We start from the raw sequence: 17,447 nt of genomic DNA, 5'->3' as shown, positions 1-17,447 counted from the left end.
ACAACAACAACAACAAGCCCGCGGCTTCGCTTAAATTAAGTTAGAGAATAGTACACGCTTTCGGTACTAAGTTCCCAAAGTTTCGTATTTAAAATGAGAAAGAAAACGGTGAAGGAATTTTAATTATGTACTTCCTTAACTGGCGCTTACTCGTTTAACCGGTAATGACCGTCGGACAAGGAGCGCCAATCGCTTCTCCGTTGGGTTCACTTGAGCCAATTTGCACAACAAGGGAATTTAAATCGCTTCCTACTTGATCCTTTGCTTCCATAGGCAGGTTTCGATAGAAAATACTTTCTTAGCCATAGCATCGTCTTTCATTCACATAACATGGCCTAGCCACCGTAGCTGCTACATTTTAATTCGCTGGACTATCTTGATGTCTATGTAAAGCTCGTACAGCTCTTCATTAAATCTTCTTCGGTACTCACAGTTTGCAACGCATAGAGGTCCGTAACAAAATTATGGTAGGACACTTTCACCACACCACAAACTTTAACACAATTTTTAAGATAATCCAAGCATACAAAATACGCTGATGCAGTTTTAGAGAGTGAATGAAAATTCTTAAAATATTAGCTAAATTGAAAATCTGCAAATATTTTAAATAATACATACAGGCAGTGGTAGTTTAACACATGCAGCTGGGATGAGTAGTGAAAGTGCCTACTACAATTTTGTGAAGCATGTCTCACACTATTTTTCGCGCACACAACATTTTTGCATTCTAATTAGTATTGTCATTTTAGCTTTTTTCAAGCTAGATTTAGCTTTTTTTTCTCCGTTTAGCATGAAAAATTGCAATTAAGCTTTAAGGTTTTCTTTAGTTTTTTTAGAAATTTGTTTAGCTCTTTTTAGCTTTTTTTTGCTAAATTTTGGTGACTCTATATACCCAGTTTGGTATAGATTCACTTTTAAGAACAGTGAATGCATTTGAGCTGGATGTTAAAACTTTGAGGGGCTTAAGAAAAGATAACGCTAGTGTCGCTAATATCGGTTGCGTTCCGGGTGTTTACCATTCGATTCGATTGGCATCTTTATCGGCTTAGAAACTATTTTCGAGCGAAATTCAGGTTTTCTAAGCTCGCATGCAGGCAAAAGAGCAATGTGACGTGTTAAACGACGAGCTCGAACCATTATAATTTGCATCTAATGGGATAGCATATAGTAGGGGAGCCCACTGCAAAAAACATGTTGCATGTTGTATTGAAATGGGACCAGTATAACTCATTTACTGGTATTTGGGGCAACCTCAAACCGTGGACTTGGTAAGGCTGTCGTAATTTGTCCATGAAAAGTAAATTTTCGGCGAAAATATGTTGCATGGTGCATTCGAATGTCCAAAATATGAAAGCTGGCAACGCCCCGACCCCAAAAAAAACCGACTTGCCACCTCCTATCCTGGAAGAAACCCTTGGCCAGTTGGTTCAAAGAAGGATCAATTACACCAAAATAAGTTGCATAGTGTATTCAAATAAAATGTTAAAATTATGAAAGCTGGCAACGCCCCGACCCCAGAAGTACCGGCTTGTCACCTCCTATTCTGGAAGAAACCCTTGGCAAGTCGGTTCAAAGGTGGCGCACTATATGTTACATCTTTCACCGATCTGAAGTTTTGCAGTAAGGGTCATCTCTATTTTCTCAAACTATTATCATACTCCTGGCAGGAAAAAAAATGTGCAGGTTTTAAGTTCACAATTGCTTGCACTATTCAAAAAGATTAATTACTAAAGATTATTTTCGCGTACGGTTTAGAGATTATTTATTAATGCATATTTCAAACATGACGAAATAACCAACATAGCTGTATACATAAATTAAAGAAAAAATATATTAGTCTGCGCCTTAGTTGAATATATTTATATGAAAACAATTTTTTAATTTTGTTCGAATAACGGTACCCCGTAACGGCACTAACTAATCGAGATAGATATAGACTTCTATATATCACACCTGATGTTATAAAATTATTATTTTGGTTGTATTGAAAGTTTTATTGTAATCAATTATTCCAACGACTTCAATGTACAATATATATTTTTCTAATTAATTCTTCACACCTCAAAATTGATAAAAGAAAAACAAAATGATATATGATATCCTGAAAATTACAAAGTTTTTCTTGTACAAGTATATAATGCTGTTTACAATATATAGACTTCTATAGATCAAAATGATCTGGGCGGAAAAAGAAATTCATTTAGCCATGTCCGTCCGTCCGTCCGTCTGTCCGTGAACACGATAACTTGAGTAAATTTTGAGGTATCTTAATGAAATTTGGTATGTAAGTTCCTGGTCACTCATCACAGTTCGCTATTAAAAATTACCGAAATCGGATTATAACCGAAAAAGTCCGATAATTCATTACCAAAGACGGATAAAGCGATGAAATTTGGCAGGTGGGTTGACCTTATGACGCATAACAAAAAATTAGTAAAATTTTGGACAATGGACGTGGCACCACCCACTTTTAAAAGAAGGTAATTTAAAAGTGTTGCAAGCTGTAATTTGGCAGTCGTTGATGATATATTGATGAAATTTGGTAGGAACGTTACTCCTATTACTATATGTGTTCTAAATAAAAATTTTAAAAATCGGATGACGAACGCGCCCACTTAAAAAAGAAATTTTTAGTAAAATTTTAACAAAAAATTGAATATCTTTACAGTATATAAGTAAATTATGTCAACAATCAACTCCAATAATGATATGGTGCAACAAAATACAAAAATAAAAGAAAATTTCAAAATGGGCGTGGCTCGGCCCTTTTTCATTTAATTTGTCTAGAATACTATTAATGCCAAAAGTTGAGCAAAAATTTACACATCCTTAAGAAATTGGGTAAGGGCATTGCTTCTACGACGACACCTGTTTTTTGGGAAAATGGGCGAAATCGGTTAAAGTTTTTATACACAGTCGGCCGTCTGTCCTTCCGCTCGGCCGTTAACACGATAACTTGAGCAAAAATCGGTATATCTTTACTAACCTTAGTTCACGTACTTATCTGAACTCACTTTATCTTGGTATTTAAAATGGGCGAAATCCGACTATGACCACGCCCACTTCTTCGATATCGAAAATTCCGAAAAATGAAAAAAATGTCAAAATTCTATACCAAATACGAAAAAAGGGATGAAACATGGTGACTGGATTCGTTTTTTGACGCAAAATACAACTTTAGAAAAAACTTTGTAAAATATGTGTGCACCTACCAGAAGAAAATGAAAAAGTTATGCAGGGATCTAAATTTATAAACGGTATATTTTCCTTTTCTAACAATGTTTTTGTAATTTCAATTTCTTTTTCTGATAGGATATATGAATTAATTATACTTACTTTTGCGCAATGGATGGCATAAGCTAATTAATTAAAAAAAAAATTTAATTAATTAATTCTTCCTTAATTACTTCTAGTTTGAACTTTATTTGTATTATTAATTCGTTATCTATGTCCTTTTAATACACAGCGTGCTTTGCACATAGAGTATATTAACTTTAATTGGATAACGACGGTTGGTTGTACAGGTATAAAGGAATTGAGATAAATATAGACTTCCATATATCAAAATCATCAGTATCGAAAAAAAATTTGATTTAGCCATGTTCGTCCGTCCGTCCGTCTACACGTTAACACGACAACATGAGTAAATATTGAGATAACTTCAACAAATTTGGTACACGAGCTTATCTGGACCCAGAATAGATTGGTATTGAAAATGAGCGCAATCGGATGATAACCACGCCCACTTTTTATATATATAACACTTTGGAAAACCATGTACAACTGAAGCTCGCGCTGAGTATATAATGTTCGGTTGCACCCGAACTTAAACAACTTTACTTGTTGTCTTATATTATATTAGAGATTTTATGAATTTTTTTTTCTTGTTTTATTTAATGAGTTTAAAATTAATCTTATTTAAGCTGCGTTTAAATGAATTTAATTTATTTTAATTAAGTTTCGTCCAATTTTCTAGAATTAATTTAATTCGATTGAGTAGAGTTCGAATTAAATAAGGGAAATTTATTAAATTTATTAAAATCGGTTATATATTTTTTCTTTTTTAAATATAATTTTTTTTGTTATTTCTGTTTTATTAGGCTGTTATGAGCCGCTTTACCACCTTCTGTAATAACCGTTGATGAGTTTTTTCCTTTAACTATTTCTTTCTTATAGAGGGGTGTTAGTTTTGTACCGTTTCTTTTGTTTATTTAATGAAAATGGTCTCTCCTGGTTGTTGTTGTTGTTGTTGTAGCACTGCTTCGCCCCATACAATAGGTGCGACCGATCACAAATTGTCATCAATATCCTCTAACTGGAGTCCAAGGAAACTTGCTGTTTCAACAGGGGTGGACCATAATGGGTGGGGTATTAGAGGCGTTGGTTCCACAATATAGTTGAAAAGATGGTTGGTGTCATGTAGGGACACGTTACATGCAGGACATATATTTTGCATGTCGGGGTTGATTCTGGATAGGTAAGAGTATAACCTGTTACAGTATCCAGATCGAAGTTGAGCTAGAGTGGCTCGCGTTTCCCTAGGGAGTGTGCGTTCCTCTTCTGCAAGTTTTGGGTATTGTTTTTTGAGTACAGGATTCACCGGGCAATTCCTGGCATAGAGGTCCGGCGTCTGTTTGTGGAGTTCACTGAGGGCCTGCTTGGGTTTTTTGGCTTCATACAGCTGTGTTTTCAGGTGCCGTATTTCCTCATAATGCCTATGGATATGAACCCTTAAGCCCCTGGGAGGTATTGGCTCATCATTCAGATGTCTGTTAAGATGCCCAGGTTTTTGGGTATTCAACAGTTTGTTTAGCATTCCATTTGTCTCCCTAATGGGGAGTATTCTCGCCTCAGAATGTAGATGGTGTTCTGGGGACATAAGAAGACAACCCGTCACAGTTCTGAGGGCAGTATTTTGGCAGGCCTGTAGCTTCTTCCAGCGAGAAGTGAGTAGTCTTTTCGAAATCAAAAGCCGTTGGAATCATGACAGTAATACTGTTTGTGGTATTACATATATAAATAAATTAGCGGTACCCAACAGATGATGTTCTGGGTCACCTTGGCCCACATTTTGGTCGATATTTTGAAAAGGCCTTCACATATACAACTAAGGGCCACTCCCTTTTAAAACCCTCTCTAATACCTTTAATTTGATACCCATATCATACAAACACATTCTAGAGTAACCCCTGGTCCACCTTTATGGCGATATCTCGAAAAGGCGTCCACCTATAGAACTAAGGCCTGCTCCCTTTTAAAACACTCATTAACACCTTTCATTTCATACCCATATTGTACAAACACATGCTAGAGTCCACCTTTATGGCGAAATCTCGAAAAAACGTCCACCTATAGAACTAAGGCCCTCTACCTTTTAAAATACTCATTAACACCTTTCATTTGATACCCACATCGTACAAACACATTCCAGAGTCACCCCTGGTCCACTTCTATGGTCATATCTCGAAAAGGTGTCCACCTATATAACTAAGGCCCACTACCTTTTAAAATACTCATTAACACCTTTCGTTTGATACCCATATCGTACAAACACATTCCAGAGTCACCCCTGGTCCACCTTTATGGCCATATCTCGAAAAGGTGTCAACCTATAGAAATAAGGCCCACTAACTTTAAAAATGCTCTTTAATACCTTTCATTTGATACCATGCCATACAAACACATTCCAGGCTTACCCTAGGTTCATTTTCCTACATGGTGATTTTCCCTTATTTGACAAAGGATGAAGGAATATCGTTCCAAAAAACGTCACCCTTGGTCGACAATTTGGTCGATATTTCCCAAAAGCATTGATATGGAATTAAATAACAACTTAAAAACCATCTACGGTTTGTAATGTTCGGTTACACCCGAACTTAAGCTTCCTTATTTGTTTTATTTTAACTGTGCAAAAAGTACTTATTCTATATTACATTCATCTACGGACAACATTATTTCATCAAGTCTAGTCTCCACATTTTTTTCCGAACTGTTCATATAAAATCACAACACCTCGCCAACATCAAGAGGTACCGTTCCACCGTCGAACTAGCGTGATTTAAAAATGCCGTGATCATTTAACCAATCACATTCTTACGCAGGAAACTTAACACAAGTTGATTCAGTCGCGTTTAGCCACATGGAACTGACGTAAGCTGGCCTTTATAATTTTTGCCTAAGGGATTTCCAGCATGGTGGAATAGTCCTTGAGTCAAAGCCTTTAATTTTTTTCATAAATGTCTCATTCTCTTTTGTTGTTCCGTACATCCTTATGAAAATTTGTAACCGTGCATTGTTGACACTGGCGCAGCATTTCACATTATACCTATTACAACTGAATTCTTGTAGAACTTCCATCTTTTTTTCATCACATACATCGGTTTGTTCAGTCAGAGAAGCGAACGCTTGTGGAAAAAGTTTATTACCTTCCTAATTTTAAAATTTGCTTAGTAAAATAATCAGAATATCAGTGTCCGATGCTTTTACGAGAACTTTTGAGTTGGGCGCCAATTTCGATATATGAAACATTATTCTTGCGTCAGCCTCTTCGTGCTGGCATTCTAAATTTCCTTCCACTTGGATTTCTGAAACTGAAAACAAAAAACATTGCTCCTCAACTGTTATGAATACTTTCTTATCATGCAAAACAACCGCCTTTCCGCCATTCTCCCAATGAGTTGCTAAGTATCTCACGAAGCACTTTTTAAAACGAAATTTTTTTAAGCCACCTACAAAGTCATTTGTACGTGGTTGAATTCAGTATAGTGAATGGAACGTCTGCCTTTGAAGATCTTTGATAGATGGATGAAAGTATCAATCGGAGACTAGAAGAATTTCTGATTATGAAGTGTTACATACTCTTTGCAAGGCTCCAAGATGATATGAAAACGGAAACCGTCGATTATATCCACATTAACAAAAGGGGACACACTGGGTTGGCGCAAGATGTTAAAAGTTTTGCCAACGCTGATTTTTCGGTACGATTCATTCCTCCCGAATACTGAAATAATGCTGGGGATACTGGAGCTAGTGGAAAAGTGAGACTTAATTCAATATCTACTTTTTTTCGTGATTATTTGAATGAAATGTATTTATTGACTTTTTCACAACCGAAACTATGCTTTCGAGATTATTTCGGTCTTTTTAGATTCGACTCATTTGCAATGCATATGAAGTATCATCACTGTATGTAAGTACGGCCTGTGGGAATACGTGAGATAAAACTTTAGTTCGCATACTGTGACTAAGAGCCCTTCGTTGCCTGGCTGAAATCGAATTTGTGAAGTGGGTTATACCTGTTCAAGTGTTTGCTGCATCATCATCGATGATTTTTTCAAGGGTGGTGATCTAGCTAATTAATTTTTTGTGCGCTCCACGTTTGAATTCTTGAATAAGAGTTGAAATTTCTCTTTTTTAATTAACCAAATTGCTCAAGTAGTAAACAGTCCAACTAGCGCAATTGGGCTGATTCAGTGCAAAGAATAAGTTGCACATGTCATCGATGCCAATTATGTACACGTCATATATATGATATTTTACAAATTAACAGTTTGCACACTTGTTTGTAGAATCAGCCTATGAAAAAGGGGTTTTTGAGTCCTAACTCCAAAATTTTGTCTGTTAGAAACCCTGAGTATGCAGGTTTTATGTGCTCGACTAGACCAACGAATTAAAGTATATCTCGTGAAGAGAATATTTTCACTGCCAAACAGTGTAATTCATATTACATGGAAATGCACTAAAATGCAATTTCCTCAAAAAGCGCTCGGGGAATTTTTGTAAACTTGTATTGCTGAGCTTAATTTAACTCACAAAGAAGGAACCCGCAAAAAAACCGAGAGAGTATGACTTCTTTGAGCCGAATTTCTTCCAGGATAGGAGGTGGAAAGTCGGTACTTTTGGGGTCGAGGCGTTGCCAGCTTTCATAATTTGAACATTTTGTTTGAATACATTATGCCAAAAATTGACTTTTCATTGACGAATTACCACGATCCAAGGTAAGACCTGGCGGGTCCACGGTTTGAGGTTGCCCTAAATACAAATAAATTAGTGATATTGGTCTCGTTTCAATACAAACGCATTTGGAAAAAATCCATTTACCAGTCTTTCCAGGTTTGTTTTCGAATTTTAAGTTTTGCCAGGAGTGGAGGGAATCTTAAATACTATGAATATCGTAATATCAAGCAGCGAAATAAAATTCATTATATACACTGCTGAAATAAGGTTACAGGTCAATATAAAAATCAACCTATGAAGGAGGGCCGCTACAAATTTTAGACACCAAGTGCACGTTTGCTTTTTCTTATAAAAAAAATATTTTTGTAGGTTTGGGTAGGAGCAATTTAAAAATCTCCGTTCTCCAAAGTTTCTTATACTTTTTTTCAATTCTAGATAAAAGTATATTCGACAAAGTTGGCGGTAATGAAACCAATTGTGTTTTGCCAAAAGAAATAAAAACACGATAATTAGTAATTGTACATAGAAATATGTAAGAAAAATTAAGTATGTCTCCATTTCGTCAATATGGATTAGTATCACAATAAAAGGATTTTAGGAACTTAAGTTTTGTTTGTATTTTGAATATCCAGAGATGGAAGAACGCAGGAAAAGCTGGTGACTTGTTGGTATGCAAACTAAATCAGAGACGAACCCGGAATTTTCTCTCTTAACAAAAGAAAATGCTTAGCCGTTGCTTGCTGAAAAACGAAAAAATAATTAAGTCGTGGGCGGAAATTAACTGGCCTAAACATGCCGGCTTCCTTGCCATGGGCAATATTCGAAATACCGACACCAGCCGGTTCAACGTTTGACTTGATATTATGAAATGAACATTAAATTGAAAAAAAAAATAATCTACCATAAGAAATATTTAATAGCAATTACATATGTAAATTAAAATCTAACAATTTGAAAATTTTGAAAACAGCAAACTTGACTTACGAAACTAATCGACGGAAAATTTTTACATACATATGTATTTAAGAATTTGAAATTTAAATAACAAATTTAAAAGAACAATTTCTAAAAAAAGAAAGATGTTGTTGCTGCTAGCCTGTCGTGGAACCGGAAATGACCACACCGAATATGGTCGGTTGCAGAAGCAGGCTTCCTATTGATGAAGTTGGTGTACAGCTCACCATGATTTTAGCGTACACGTCTGCGCCGATTACGAGCCGAATAGGCGACGAAACATAAAATTGCATTCATGCTAATCGCATGGATATCAATGGCGTAGCAATCTTTTGGTCCAGATTTGTTCTTGGACTTATTTTCGAGTACGACCCTAACTACCGTCGCCAGTGTCGAGATCCGATCGGTTAGCTATGATTGCCACAGAATGTTACTGCGGCCACCCCCTGCACGATTCAGTTGTATTTCCCGTTTGTCGATGGTAGTATTCGGCGAACATGGGTCAATCTGTGCCCACACAAGGTGAAGTCGGCCACCGGACCCAATTTGACTATGGCGGTATGTGCTATCGGCTCGAGGGTGGTCAAAATTGGTGCAGAGGAAATTGAAGATATTCTCCCGCTATGAAAGCCTTTCGGTGCGGCGCGTTGGAGGACGAGGGAGTTGCTCTCCTTAGCTTGATTAGACTCTTTAGGCGTACACGGGTTGTCTGTATTCGACGCTCGGTGACTGTTGCAACGGTGGGACGTTCGGAAAGTATTTGATTCCGAGCCTGTTTAGGCAAGATGTCTAACTTTTCCCCATCTGATTGCGATCCCCCCAATGCAACTTTGCAATTCGATACTCGATACTCGACTTTAAATTATGCATGTACATGCACGTGTATGTGTGCTTTTTGTCAGCAATCATGCATATGCATGTCGGGGTTGATGTGTGGGTGCCTTTCCCCTCCAAAAAACGGAGGATTTTGCAGGAAAACGGCTGTAGCTTTCGATATAACCGGCTTCTTGGATTTCAAAAGCCGTACAATACGCATCTGCCGCCAGCGATCTCTGCCGTTCTTCTACGTATTCTTCAGGTAATATTGTAATCTCGGTTTTTTGTATATATTTACTAAATAAACTCTGTCAATTTATAACGAGAAATTCTCGTCTTTTCTCTTACTTTATTCCCGCATAAATCCGTTCATTGAGATCGACCCGGTGCGCCCACCTCTCGCAAGGATCAGACGCACCCCGGCCTACCATTTGGTCCCTACTCACCGTTTAAGAAACCAGCATAACCTTCCATACAGTCCACTAAGAAGTTACCTTCCGGATAACAATTGGCGTTTTTGCATTTTTTTTGGTGATACGCACCAACGAAGTTACCCAGTAACCCAACAATTTCTTCGCAATACACTGGTGATATACAGCACGAATTTGTAAATAGAATTTATCTATGCAATTACTAGCCAGTCAACCAATGGACCACCAACCACAAAATCAAAAGCACTGCAACACCACTTTCCACATCATAACTTCAGCACCAGTATACAAATCGCCAAAAAGTTCAAAGTAAGTGCATTATTTCTTGCCACATTTTTTGGTTATAATAACAAATAACACACTGAATACACTATGGCAATACAGCAAAAAGAGTTGCAAGCCCAGGGGGCGAAAGCAGAGACCGCAATTGATGAGTTGCTTGACTCAGACACGCTTGACGCAAACAAGATTTCAGCGGTCAATATCAAGCATAAGACAGCATATACCGTATTCTTGCGATGCATGTCCAACATGGCAGGAATTCAAGCTAAATTGAAGGAGGAAAAAGATAGGGAGGTTCTACCTGAGGGAGAACGCGCGCGCGAACACAGTATCCGCCTGTCAGCTTGCGATACTGAGGTATTCCAGGGTGACTACCTATCTTGGCCAACGTTGCGTGACCTGTTCACGGCCATCTACAAAAACAACAGTCGCCTAAGTTCAGTAGAAAAGTTGTTCCACCTCAATCAAAAACTCAAGGTGAGGCAAAGGACATCGTAAAGAAATGTCCCTTGACAAACGAAGGCTTCGAAACAGCCTGGAAAAACATATGTAAGAGACACGAGAATAAACGGATTCTCGTAAACTCACAACTACAAATTTTACTTAATCTGTGAAAAGATAGATAGCGAGTGCGGCAGCTCAATTAAAACTTTACAGCGCGACATAAATAATTGTTTGGCATCCCTTAAAACCCATCAGATGTTTCAAATTGGGATGCGATCATCACATATTTATGCTCCACAAAATCACGAGAGAATACGTTGGTTTCACAGGGAAAGCCACTTCTAAAGTACAAAAATCAGACGCGTCGCGAAAATCTACGGAAACCCCTGCGAAAAGACTTGGTGCTTTTCAAACAAAAGTATCCAAGCAAACAACAAAACCAATGTGTAAAATGTGCAAATCTACGGAGCACAGATTACGCAACTGTTGACGGTTTTGCGATTTAACCCCGGGAGAAAGATTAAATTCGTTAAATCCACAAATGGCTGCCTGTACTGTTTATCCCCAAGACACACCAGTTCGTATAACTGTTCCAAATGCCACTCTTGTTACCACACGCTCCTGCATGCGGGCACACTTCAGCAACCGGCGGTGCGCAATCCTTTCAAAAATGCGTATAATGCTCCTTCAACTTCGGCACAGGCACGGAAAAGACAGGAGTCGGCACAACCACCTTCCTCTACGAACCAGAATGTCAAATCCCGCCATGCCAATTCCAGCACAGGTGTGCTATTAGGAACTACTCGCGTACACATTCACCATAATGGTACCGACTTCTCCGCGCGGGCATTAATTGATTCTGGGTCTGAATGTTCCTTCATAACTGAAAGACTGAAACGCAGAATCAATTTGCCAGCGAAGAAAATGCATGCCCAGGTTTCAGGCATCACAAATGCGGTGTCAGCTCAGGTGAAATAAGCATCCAACATCGAATTACGTTCACCAGTGGATCCCTGCTTCAGCCTGACTACACCCGTTCTCGTTCTACCTAACTTACTGGGAATATTCCATCCTGCCATATCAACGCAATGACTATGCAGGCATTCCCACACTTGGTTTTGGCGGACAAGAGGTTCGACGTCAACGAAAACCTAGACCTCATACTTGGCGGAGACATATATCCTCAAATCATATTAAGTGGCCTTAAGAAAAACGTGCTTAACACACTTCTGGCCCAAGAGACAGTGTTCGGTTGGATACTAACCGGTCGTATCGAAGCACCGAATCCAACGAAAAGCATCATGTCCTTCTATAACGAGGTTGCGTTGGACAATCAACTGAAAGCTTTCTGGGAGTTAGAAAATGTGCCCAAAAATAAAATATTAAATGAAGAGGAAAGGTACTGCGAACAATTACTTAAGGAAACAACGAAACGAAATGAGAGTCGAAGGTACACCGTGTCACTACCTTTCCGGAAGGATTACCCTAACAATATTAACTTAGGACCATCCCTGAAGCGTGCATGCTTTCAATTCTTCCGGAATGAGGGGCGGCTAATAAAAAACCCAGATTTGGGTAAAGAGTGTGTTCGAGTGTTATCAGAATATGAAACGCTCGGACATATGGGAAAATTAAAAAAGAATATCCCATCCGACGATCCGGATCATTACTTCGTGCCCCACCACGCCGTTGTAAAAGCAGAAAGTAAAACCACCAAGCTACGCGTAGTATTTAATGCCTCGAGCCCTACGGTGAATGGCACTAGCTTAAACGATATTCTACTCCCAGGCCCAGTTATTCAAGCCGATTTACCCATATTAATCTTACGATGGAGACTATACCGTTTCGTCTTCAATAGCGACATCGAGACGATGTATCGACAAATTTGGGTGAACGAAAATCACACCAAATTTCAGCGTATTGTGCATCGTGCTTCCCCGAATGACCCTATTAGTCTTTACGAATTAAAGGCGGTTACCTTCGGAGTGAATTGCGCTCCATATCTCGAGACAAGTACGCTCCTACAACTGGCAGACGACGTATCAAATTCACACCCTACAGCGGCTAGCATACTGCGAGAATACATGTATGTAGATGACGTGTTGGCGGGTGGACATACGTTCACATCGACCAATAAAGTCAGAGATAAAATTCGTCAAGTCCTACACTCAGCGGGTTTTCCACTTCGCAAATGGACATCCAATTCAGAGGACATTCTAAGGGCATCCCCAAAGCACACCTCCTCAGTGAAAACTTCCTGGAATTCGAAGATACCAGTTCAGTGAAGGCATTAGGCATTCGATGGAATGCCCACTCAGATTTATTTTATTTTAAAGCAGGGACGCTGGACAACCCGGAAAACATTACGAAGAGAGCGATACTATCAGCAATCGCCAAACTGTACGATCCCTTAGGATGGCTGGCACCAATGGTCATTGTGGCAAAAATACTCATACAGAGTATATGGTTAGAAGGCACCGCTTGGAACGAACCAGTATCTACCAGTACGCTAGAACGATGGAAAACCTTCACCGACCAACACCATGAAATCGATAAAATCAAGATACCTAGATGGGTCAACTTTTAACCAGGAACCGACATCGAGATCCATGGATTTTGTGACGCATCCGAGAAGGCTTATGCAGCAGCCGTTTACATGCGCGTGAAAACGGATAATGACATCTGGACAAACCTGCTGTTAGCAAAAACCCGAGTAGCCCCAGTGAAAACTTTTTCTCTTCTACGTGTGGAAATTTGCGGAGCCGTGCTGTTAGCGGAAATCGCCGAATCAATTTTCAGGAATCTCAAATTGGGACCAGGGAAAGTCCACCTTTGGACGGATTCAACCATGTCCTTGCATGAATAAGGAAACCACCCTGTTCTTGGTCCACTTCCGTCGCACATCGGATCACCAAGATCATCGACATGGTCGGAAATAAGGACTGGCCGCACGTAAATTCAGAATCAAACCCAGCAGATTTATGTAGCAGAGGGTTACCTGCGTCTGAATTGGCCAACATATCGATGTGGTGGCAGGGTCCTTCTTGGCTGCAAGAAAACACTTCCCAATGGCCAGCACAAGAAAATGACTACATCACCTCCGTAGAGGAAAAGAAGGCGAAGACCTGCGCACCGACAACCGTACATAAAACCGATGTTCTCCAACGCTTTTCTGACCTACCTAGGGCTTTACGGGTGCTATCATACGTTATGAGGTTCTACCGAAGAACTTACCCCGAAACAAAAAATTCATTCCATGTCATTGCGCACTTAATCTCCCCTGATGAAGTTAAGGCCACTACACGAATTTTAATTAAAATATATCAGAAACAACATTACAGTTCAGAATATAAAGATTTAAAGGCCGGATAACCAATTGAAGGGAAAAGTGAAATACTCTCACTTAATCCCTACCTAGACCAACATGGCATCATTCGGGTAGGAGGGCGATTCGGGGCGTCAAAGGACTTAGCTTTTAATGAACGCCACCCCATCTTCCTCCCTTACAACTGCAGGCTATCCCATCTGACAGTCTTAATATGTCATCAAAAAACTCTGCATGGGGAAAACCAACTCATGTTACGTCTGATACGCACCCAATACTGGATACCTAACATCAAAACCATGATTAGGGCAACAGTTCACAATTGCAAAGTTTGCGCTATACACCGAAAGCGTTCTCAAACCCAACTTATGGGTATTCTCCCATACCCTCTCACGAATACTGGAGTCGACTTCGCCGGATCCTTTTACATCAAAAGTTACCGCGGCAGTGGGCTTCGCCTATCCAAAGGCTATGTTTGCCTTTTCTTGTGTTTTTTCACACGAGCAATTCATATGGAGGCCACTTCTGACCTCAGCACACCATCATTTCTCGCGGAATTTTCCACTTTTGTATCTAGGCGCGGATGCCCAAAAAATATGTACTCCGACAACGGTATGAACTTTGTCGGAGCGTCACGATCCTTACGATCAGAACTCAAGACTTTCATCTCGTAAGCGCCAGAGAACACTGTCTCAAAATACAGCCACCAGTCACTCACGTGGCATTTCATCCCTGAGGGCGCTCCCCATACGGGAGGGCTGTGGGAGGCTGGAGTGAAAAGCTTCAAAAGCCACTTCAAAAAGATAGCCTCACCAAACAAATTCCCCTTCGAGGAATTCCATACACTATTTTGCCGCATCGAGGCATGCCTGAACTCGCGGCCGCTCAGCCCGGCATCCAATGACCCGACGGACCTAGAGCCGCTCACCCCAGGACATTTCCGCACGGGCAGCCACCTACTGGATCCGCCAGAGCCGGATGCTAATGAGAACCCTGCCTCGATGATCAATCGGTGGCAGAAACTCAAAGCCCTCCATCACACTTTCTGCAAGCGATGGAAAATCGAATATCTATCCGAACTTCAAAAACGAGTGAAGTGGAAGCATCCCAGACAGAATATAAAAGTAGGAGATCTGGCTGTCCTCAAAGAGGACAACTTATCTCCCAACGAATGGAGGCTAGGTAGAGTTGTAAACGTACAGCCCGGCGAAGATAACCGAGTTCGCGTAGTCGACCTCAAAACCGAGAAGGGTCAAGTCCGACGACCTTTGGTCAAACTGATTTCCAACGGAGAAGACGGATTGCGAGAAGGCTAAGAGCTCCTCCTAACAATCCCTCCGTTCCTCCATTTCCCTACTTTCAAAAAATTAAACCCAGCTCTCGTTCACCCGAAACGAGGCCAACCAACAACCCTAGTGCAGATCACCCATCTGCCTCAAAACATTTTTTTATTTTTTTATTTTTACAAAATCAACCCCAAATTCATTCGCTCACCCCGAGCGGGGACACCAGAAACCATCCCATTCACTCGTTATCCCATAACGAGGATACCAGAAAAGCCCTAACGCAGATCCGATATCTGCCGCAGAACATAAAGGCCCTCGGCATATTATATTTCAAATTGCCAAAAGTCAAACCGAATTCACTCGCTCCCCCGAGCGAGGACACCAGAGCCCTAACGCAGACCCACGTCTACCACAGATCACATATGCATTCGGCCAAAGGCACGAGGACAACAGAACCCAACAACTAAGTGCAACCGATGCACTGTCCCGACATTCATATACATTCGAATATTCACGTATATTTGATATACAGTTCCTCTAATGGTGACCTCCCACAGCACTACACATTAAGAGCATGAGAGGAGGTACCCATTGTTTCACAAAAAATAGTTACTCTTTTCAAGGGTCATTCAGTCTCAGAACAAGCTCGTACTTTTACAGAACTTTATTCGCATCTGCAAAGTATTTCCTAAGAAAGAGTTTTAGAAATGGATTTTAAAAGGTTAGAACACCCACACATCAACCCCGACATGCATATGCATGAGTGCTGACAAAAAGCACACATACACGTGCATGTACATGCATGCACATGCATGTGACGGTGATGGTGTGGGTGGCTATAAGTTAAAGTCGAGTATCGAGTATCGCATTGGGGGATCGCAATCAGATGCGGAAAAGTTAGGCATCTTGCCAAAACAGAGCCGTTGTCGCCAATCTTCCTGTGGAGAAGAAGGGGATATCGGGCTTCCCAAACGCCGATGGACTTTAGTGCGGAAATCTCTATTTGTACGATTGCGACGCTTGTGTGGGGGCAAAGCCTGATGCCGTGATTGTTGCTGCAGATGCGGCATGGTATTGGAAAGTAATCCGGGCCATGTTCCAACCTCTTGCGTGCTGCAACAAAGCGAGATATTCTGTAATGAAAAGAAGTTGAAAATATTAGTTTGGCGACCTTTCTATTTCATAAGTTTTTATTTGCTGGCTTGAGGTCTGATGATTTGGAAAATAAAACACAGATGTTTTAAATTTTTACCAATACATTTCAGTTATGCACGATAACCGTCCTCAGGGTGAACTATAAAAAAACAGAACAAAAAATAACATATAATTACATCAAACAACAATTATCAATTATTAACAAAACTTCCTAAACATTAAAAACATAGATTTTTGTCACGTCTTTCCCTTTCTACGTGGAGTTGTTAACTATTTTTGTTTGTTATTAGATGCATATAGAAGAGCGCGGTATTTGCTACATCTGTTTTGTAGTTAATTCTTGTGTTAGTTGGTGTGTTTAGTATATGTAAAATTTCCACGGTGAATCTCTTTCCATATTGTTGTTCTTGTTGGAGTACTTTTGTTTTATCGAAATTCGGGCAGTGCTCTCTCGTTGCACAATGGGTCATAAGTGGGGTTTTTTTGGTTATTTATATTTATATCATTACAATATTTAAAATCTGATTTATGTTGTGCTAATCCAGTCTTTAATTTAGATCTAGTTGTTCCAACATACACTTTGCTGCATAATTACTTGTCGTTTCTGTTACACGGGATTTGATAAATAATGTTGCTTTTTTCCATTTGCGGTATTTTCGATTTAGTTTGGTTAAACATACTTTTTAAAGTGCTCATAAGTTTGTGTGCAATTTTAATATCTTCTTTATTATAGATGTCAGATGTTGATAGGCGCTCAGATAATTTAGGTACATAAGTTACCGTCTTGAATATTTTCTT

The 17,447-nt window shown here is 39.7% G+C and overlaps 1 protein-coding gene and 1 pseudogene across 1 annotated transcript in view; both read left to right on the top strand.

The window, feature by feature from the left end:
- The window catches only part of LOC137235157 (DNA-directed RNA polymerase II subunit RPB1-like), a 31,723-nt pseudogene extending 28,397 nt beyond the window's left edge, over nt 1–3,326 (top strand).
- LOC137235148 (glutamate receptor ionotropic, kainate 1-like) overlaps nt 1–17,447 on the top strand; it is a 2,828,327-nt gene that overhangs the window by 813 nt on the left and 2,810,067 nt on the right. The window lies entirely within an intron of this gene.

Source organism: Eurosta solidaginis, chromosome X (assembly GCF_040869045.1).
Source record: "Eurosta solidaginis isolate ZX-2024a chromosome X, ASM4086904v1, whole genome shotgun sequence".
NCBI lineage: Eukaryota > Metazoa > Arthropoda > Insecta > Diptera > Tephritidae > Eurosta > Eurosta solidaginis.
Note: the sequence above shows the minus strand (reverse complement) of the source record. Positions and strands in the feature narration are given on the sequence as shown.